We start from the raw sequence: 8,291 nt of genomic DNA on the forward strand, positions 1-8,291 counted from the left end.
ACATTAAACCACTCGGCGACGCTCCCTGACGATAATTAAGCGCCAATCCTGTCAAGACTAATGTTTCAGCATCGCTTCACTTCAGGCAATTTCCCCTGGCACTTTCTATATATACCTTAGCATAATTAAAAAACATATTTACAACGATTTGAAAGGTTTGCAGGTGTGGACATTATTGAGAAGCTGAATATTCTTCGACAGTTTTCCCCGGAGCTTCAGGCCTGAGGGATGTTCTTGGAAAAGTTTACAAAATCATGAGGTAGACGAACAGAGAACATAGTCAATCTACATTTTTTCAGAAGTCACATGAATTTACAGTGAGATAGCATAGGTTTAATGTGAGAGCCGTACAATTTGAAAGGGACGTGAGCGACACTTGTTTTTAATACAGACATTTTTGTGCGTGTGGAATAAATTGCAACATTTAGTGGCAGAGTTTGGTGCACTCACAACACTTCAAAGGCATCTAAATGGGTATGCAGACAGGAATTGTTCGGAGAGATAAGGGACAAATATTGACAAATATGTTTAGATTAGTTACGGTCATCTGTTCAACAGGTGCAAGGTGGATAGGAAGGTTTGCTTCCTTGCTCGGTAATTCTGTGACACTCCAGTACCTGACAACAGTTTGAATAGACCACTTGCAAAAACGCATGCTGTTTGTTACTAAGTCAGCGTGTTTGAATTTTATTTTTTTCTTGAGGCGTAATGTTTTGAAATGACACAGAGAGGAATGTTTTCCAGACATTTACAGACAATGACCATTCTCCTTGATACATTCCCAAGTTCTCCATCAAATAATTTCGTTGACTAAAAAAAAACCTCACAAATCGTGTTATCCCCTTAACTCTCCAGTGAATCCAAAAACTGACAGCTCTTAACGTGGACCAGGTGCAAAACTCAAAAGGCAGAGTCATTATCAGACACGCAAACTCATTACTTCTGTCTGTGGGGCAGTGCGAGACGTGTATGTCAAGAGCTGCTCACACAAATAACACCGAAGCAATTCCAAACGGAGCTTCCTGACATTCTGGAGATTTAGTGCATTGCCAAGTAACAGAAAGTGCTCAAGTAACATTAAACAAAACAGAAAAATGTACCATGCAAAGTGAATATTACCAATTACATTCTCGATTAAATTAGGTCAACAATGCGCTGGTGCCTCCATCTGATCGAGCGAGCCAATCTCCAGCCTCCCTCACCAGGACAGTAATGAAGGAAATGAGAGAAATATAACAAAGTTTCACGTTGCGATTGCCCACCTTTTCGCCACAACAACAAAAAACGAGGGAGCAGACTCAGTGCAGGATCTGGCTTCATAACAGCGGTGAAATAACGACGTCCACTCACTTTCAGGGAAAACTGTGAACAATTCACATTGTCCAGAATATGAATACACAGCGCAGGCTGTTTAGTTCCCATATTCTACTGCTGCCCCGACATTCATACGATAATGTACCTTTCAAAGAGAGCGTTTGTAGCTGTGGAATGACAGTGGCAGCTGTTTCCCCTCACTCTTACTGCCGGCCTTGGTCGTGTAGGGGCTGCAATTCTCATCTTACACGCGGTAGTTGAGTGTGCAATTCTCTGTTGTGGAAAAGCGGAGTGTTTTGGAGCAGAAAGATGTGAAGTTCGGATGCTTCTGGAGTTCTTGTTGAAAAGTTCGGTGACGCTAGGAAGATGGATTGCAGACTTTTCGTCCCTTTCTGGGTGACATTCTCAGCGCTGCAGAGGTTCCTGTGAAGCGCTGCTCTCATGTTTTGGTACGAATGCATTTGGTTTCATTCCTGCTGCTGCCGTTTGTTGGGATTGCAGATTGGGTCCAACGGATGGAATCCGTGGATGAGTGCCCTGCTTCCATGAATTGTCTGCCTGTCTTCTGCTTGCCCTGTCCTTTATTGTTGTGCTATTCTAGCCGAATATGTGGCCCCTGCCGTTTGTACGTATTGCTACTAGGGACTGCTGGACTGACGCCCACACAAAGTCTTTGCCAAGAACCAATATCCACCCACCTTCATTCGCAAATGCATGGCATACAAAGTTTGCAACGTGGATTTGCTATGAGGTAATTTTTAAATCATGCTTCCCTGTGATAAAAACAAATTCTGGAAAATGATATCCAGATTCCTCCGAACACTCGGACATATAACAGCACAGAAACCGAGGGACTCACTCAGACAACAACTCACGAGAAAACAAGGCCCAATACCCCATCATGTGCAGTTCAAACGTGGTTGACGAGATTCCACGCAGGGACTGCACGAAACACGACATAGGAGAAAGAGGCTGACACTAGAGAACTGCATTCATAATTTCATCTGGACTGTAAAAACGCCTTGGACAGCTGTTCCTTGCAGTTATGCACAGAATATTGAATGTCTCTGATTCCAGGGCTTGGAATTCGGATAATATGATAGTCTGCAGCACTGGTTACTTCCTTGTGTGAGGTAACTCCTGATGGAACACATGTCATACTCTATTGCTCATTGAGAAATACATCCAAAATAGGAGCTTCGAGCAGCATTTCTGTTGTCCTTCTAGTGCTGTCCTTGACATGCCCTGTGGCACTGCACTTATTCTGTGTTTCCTGAGGGTTCGGCACATGGTTCCACGATCGTTTTATAGGCAGAAATCTGCATTTTCGCTTCAATAACGGGTGTATGAAGCGTAGGTCCACCATTCTCTATTCCATTTTTCTCTTCTTTTGCACAACTGCTATACAGTAAAGGATCAATTAATATTGAAAGATGATATACAGAGGCGTGTGAAATACCGAAGTTTTAATGACATTTATGCAATGGTGAGAGAATTACCTTGATTCAGGAAATAAGGATGTAAAGTCTGTTTGGCTGGAGTTGAGGAACAGTGAGGAATGGACTCACAGCATGTGTAGTTTACAAGCCCACTCGCAGTAACCACAAAGCGAAATAAATCGTACAAGGGGAAAAATGCGTGTGAGTGACAAAAATGGCAGTAGTCATGCGTGATCTTAACTTCCCATCTAAAACTCTCGGTTCTATTGTAAAAACGTTTGGAGAACCAAAATCAAAAAAAATCCCACATGTCCCATAAAACATCACGAGGGATATCTTGGTAATTGATTACTCTACTGGTGACTTAATTTTCCTATTTTCTTGCAAACCATCTCTTTAATTGTGAGCATCAGAAAAGGCTTTGTTTTGCCAGCAAGAAATAAATATGTGATTAACCTTTGTTCGTTTCATGTATAAGAACACTGAGACTCCTCTGCACCGCACTTCTTTTTTTTTCTATCGATTTTAACACTAGTGTGTCTTTTGATTCTTCCCAACAAAGTATATGACCTCGCATTCCTTACGTGAAACTGCATCTGCCAAGAATACTCTAATTGTTGGAGGGAATCCTGAGGAACAGAATGTACATGTATTTGGAAAGGCAAGGACTGATTCGGGATTATTAACATGGCTTTGTGCGTGGGAACTCATGTCTCACAAACTTGATAATTTTTTTGAAGAAGTAACAAAGAAGATTGATGAGGGCAGAGCAGTAAATGTGATCCATACGGTCTTCAGTAAAGTGTTCAATAATGTTTCCCATGGGAGACTGATTGGCAAGGTTAGATCTCATGTAACAGCAGTGGACCTAACACTAACCCTTGTGTTACGGCGCCAGGACCTAAACACCAAGAAGAACATGTTCCATCAACTACAACACTGTTTTCTGTTGGCAAGCCAATTACTGATCAAAGCTGGAAACTCTCCCATAATTCCATTCCTCCGCATTTTGTATCAAAGCCTATTGTGGGGAAACTTATCGAACAACTTGCTGAAACCCATATACACCACATCAACCGGGTTACTGTCATCTACCTGTTTGGTCACTTTGTCAAAAAAGTCAACGAGATTCGTTAGGCAAGGCCTAACCATCACAAAACTGTGCTGACTGTCCCTGATCAGATTATTCTTTGCGAGATGGTCATAAATCCTATCTATAATAACCTTTTCCAACACGTTACCAACAACTGCAGTGAATTCACTGGTCTGTAATTACCAGGGTTGTCTCTACGAAACCTTTTGCACAAGAGAACAACATATGCTATGCTCCATTCCACGGGCTCTATTCCTGTAGACAACGATGATTTGACGATTAATTCCAAAGGCTCATCAATGTCTTCCCTTGCTTCCCAGAAGGTTCCTAGGACAGATCCCATCCGGTCCAGGGGACTTGTCTGTTTTCACAATCTTCAGTATTTCTATTACCTAATCCTTGTGAACCTCAATCTCTACTACACTAGACGCAAGTATCTCTGTATCTTCCACGCCAACGTTTTCATTTTCTATAGCGAACACTGTCGAAAAATATTAATTTAGAGCTTCCCCTATCTCCTCTGACTCCACACAAAACTTCCCACTATTATCCTTGATTGTCCCAAATTTAACTCTCGTCATTCTTAGAAATAATGCTTTAAATACAGAACATTTCTGATGAAGAACTCGAATTTCCCAAGTCTAATCAAATTATCGGTCTGGTTTGCAAGATAAGCGTTCTGAACATCGAGTACAAATTGTTGCAGCGGGAAAGCATTCACAACGTACGTCAGCAGGACACGAACCTACGTGGGGAAACCCCAAAGAACTTCTCATCATTCAGCTTAACCACGCGGCCATGACTACAGACAAAGCTGCAACGTTGAGCAGTGACCAAATCAGCCGATATCTCATTGAAAGCTGCCGCTGACTTGATGAGTTAAATGCTTCCATCTCCTTTCATACCTTTGCAGTCATTTGTAAGGTGCGAGACACCAATGTAAAAGAAGAAAAGCACAATGTTTGGAAAAGATATTTGCAGCAAAACTGAGTCAAAATAATTTATTGAAAGGAAAATCACACTCGGCAATTTGCTAGACCTCTTTGCGAACATGACCAGCAGAGGTAATCAAGGGAGCTCTTGATCTGAGTATTCTTGGACATGAAACAAACAAAGGTTAGTGACATATTCATTTCTTTTTTTAGCGAACGAAATGGTCTTTCCTGATGGTTACAATGAAAGAGATGGTTCCCAATAAAAGACAGAGATTAAGTCGCTTGTAGTTACACTTCAATGTGATACGATTCACTTTCAGCCCCTAATTACCCCAGAGATGGAGGGGGTGAGTTACTTTTCTTCACTCTTCAACTCGACAGCATGGAGGTACAGACATGAAACCGCTAGAGATGGAGTTCTTGAATTGGGAACCAGCGACACTGAAGGAACGAGGCAAAAGTGAGGACTGCAGATGCTGGAAACCTGATTTTAGATCAGAAAATTTTGGAAAAGGACAGCAGCATCCGAGGAGCAGGAAAGTCGATGTTTCTGTTGCCAGTCTTTCTGCGTTCCGCAAACAATTTTCGTTTTTGGCTCAGATTTCCAGCAACTGCAGCTATTTGTTTTATGTTAACATTCATAATGTTGTGGACAAAACCAATTACCTGCTCGCATCGGAAAATCGGCAGAAGTACTGGGACACCGACATGTTAGCTCAACAATACAACCATTCCATGAGCCGGAATACGATCCGGGCCACGGTTCTGAGAGTATCGAATCCTCACAAGTAAATAACAAGACAAGGCGATAGATACTGTCGTATTTGGCGTAAGTAAAACACCCTTTATGAACATTTTCCTTGCAGATTATTTTCAACTTGTCTTCGTAGATTTACAAAGTGGGAAAAGGCCATTCCGCCTGTGTGCATCGCGGCTAATCAGAGAGCCAATCATTCCAGTCGCAGTTTCCAACTTTGGCCCAAAGTCTCGTGTGTTCTAATGTTCCCAGTGCAAATGTCAATGACTTTATCCTGTGTTCTTAAATGGCACAATAATGGGGCAGATGTGTGACCTTTGCACAACGACTTGTAACTCTTTTGAGGAACTCATGCTCATTTTCACCCACAAAGGGAGACACACAGAAAGATTCCCCTAAAGCGACAGAGGTCTCCGTTGTGGTGAGCTGGAATTTGAAATGGATAATAGGACAAATGCAAGTTTCAAATGTGGAGGCACAGAAGCGACGTCCCGGCAGGGCATCACAGGGGAGTGTCAACGTGGGGCACGGTTAAAGTCGGACATTCCCCTCGAGCCAGGTAGGACTCGAACCTACAATCTTCTGATCCGAAGTCAGACGCGTTATCCATTACGCCACTGGCCCAACAGACGCGCTCACCGCTGGCAGAATGTCGATATGTAATGCCATGGACTTTCACGGAATCAGAATTAAAAAGGTGAACAAGCAGCGAAGAAAATCACCAACACTGCTTCACTTCGAAGTTTCCAATTTGTGAAGCAGTGCCTTTCACTGGCAAAGGAGAAACATTTGTCCTCAGCTGCCTGCTTCAGGGTCGCCTCCTTCTCTGCTGGAAGTTTCCATCGTTTTATTCGCAGTCCCGACGCGATTTCATGATCCACTCCAGTGAAAACGTGTCATGGTGTCGTCTAAGCAAGACCCTGCCGAAACTCTGCGAGAGACATCTGGTCATTTCGAGCTCAGGATGTGGAATTAGACGAGCTGCGTGACACCTTTTATTGGCGCCGCCACTTCACTGCAAATTAGCGGCTCAAAACGAGCCGTTGTTAGCATCAGCTTGATTTGTACCTTCCTGTCGTGCATTTGCTGAACAACATCAGATAGATCCCGTCCGGCCCAGCTGACTTATCTCTTTTCACACTCTGCAGTATTTCTAATATCTCTTCCATGTGAACCTTAATCTCTTCTAGTCTAGACGCAAGTATCTCTCTATCTTCCTCGCCAACATTTTCATTATCTATAGCGAACTCTGTCGAAAAATATTTATTTAGTGCTTCCTCTATCTCCACTGACTCCACATACGACTTCCCACTATTATCCTTGATTGTCCCAAATTTAACTCTCGTCATTCTTTTAGTGCTCACATACCTATGGAAAGCCTTAGGGTTAACCCTGATCCTATCTGCCAACAACTTCTCATGTCTCCTCCTGGTTCTTCTCAGCTCTCTTTTTAGGTCTTTCCTGATATCGTTGGAACCCTCGAGCGCTCGAACTGAGTTTTCACGTTTTCTCCGAACATAAGACTTCTTGTTCTTCTTGACCAAGGTTTCCACTTCCATAGTAAAGCACGGCTCACGCGTTCAATATCTTACTCCCTCCCTGACAGGTACATACTTATCTAGGACACACAGGAGCTTTTCCTTGAATAAGCTCCACATTTTTAATGTGCTCACCCCCTACAGTTTCCTACCCAACTCTACGAATCCTAAATCTTACCTCATTGCATCGTGATTTCCCTTCCACCAGCTGAAACTCTTGCTCCGTGGAGTACACCTATCCCTTTCCATCACGAAAGTAAACCTGAGAGAATTGTGATCGATGTCTCCACAGTGTTCACCTACTTCCAGATCTAAAACCTGGCCAGGCTCGTTACCCAGTCCTAAATCGAAAGTGGCTTCTTCCCTTGAAGGCATGTCTACATATTGTGTCAGGAAGCCCTCCCGCACACAGTGGACAAAAACTGACCAATCTATAGTACTCGTACTGAAGTAATCTCAGTCAATATTTGGATATTGTCTTGAGTGTTCCAGAGTTTTTCATTGTCCCACAGTCCAGATGAAGTTTGTATTCCTCGCGTCCGGGAGCGAGAATTCTTTCAATGTCTCAGATCAGTTCCTGTGCCGAGAAGATCAGAGTCAATGTCCCTTCCTCTACTCGGACTGACAATTTACACTTCTTCAATCTCCTATGATTCCATTTCCCAAAGGGTTTCTCAAGATTTCCAAAGCTGGAGCCTAAATTATATGGTTTGCTTCCTAAACATTTTTCCAACTGCCAACTGACAATATTTTCACAGTAACTCTTCACAATTCTCTGGCTTGCACCATGTCCAGGGATGAGAAGTCCCGTTTGGTGGAGAGAGTTCCGAGGCTGGTGAGTTTCACTTTGGAACAAAGATGGTTAAGTGGCAATTTCCTGCGGTCGTTTGTAATGATGGCAGAGGGAGCGGTGGGGAATGAGTACTCTGACGAGTAGGAGGAAGTGTTGCCAATGACCAGAGTCAGAGAACAGAGGACATGGGATGAAAGGAATCTAATGAAAAGCAACTCCTCTGCTCAGGGCGTTCAATAACTACTGCAGAAACCCGATGTGTCGAGCAGTGTATCTGGAAAGAGAAACAGAGATAATGTTTTAAATGTGGAGCATTTCTGATGAAGAACTCGAGTTTCTCAAGTCTACTCAAATTACAGGCCTGGTTTGCAAAACAGGCTTTCTGAACTTTTGAATAGTTCCATTCAGGAAAGCATTCATAA

At 43.0% G+C, this 8,291-nt stretch overlaps 1 non-coding gene across 1 annotated transcript; it reads right to left on the reverse strand.

The window, feature by feature from the left end:
• Positions 1 to 6,089: 6,089 nt before the first annotated feature.
• On the reverse strand, positions 6,090 to 6,162 carry trnar-ucg (transfer RNA arginine (anticodon UCG)). Its single transcript has one exon. It is a non-coding gene; the product is annotated as a tRNA-Arg (tRNA).
• Positions 6,163 to 8,291: the final 2,129 nt, after the last annotated feature.

Source organism: Chiloscyllium punctatum, unplaced genomic scaffold, assembly GCF_047496795.1.
Source record: "Chiloscyllium punctatum isolate Juve2018m unplaced genomic scaffold, sChiPun1.3 scaffold_686, whole genome shotgun sequence".
NCBI classification, from domain to species: domain Eukaryota; kingdom Metazoa; phylum Chordata; class Chondrichthyes; order Orectolobiformes; family Hemiscylliidae; genus Chiloscyllium; species Chiloscyllium punctatum.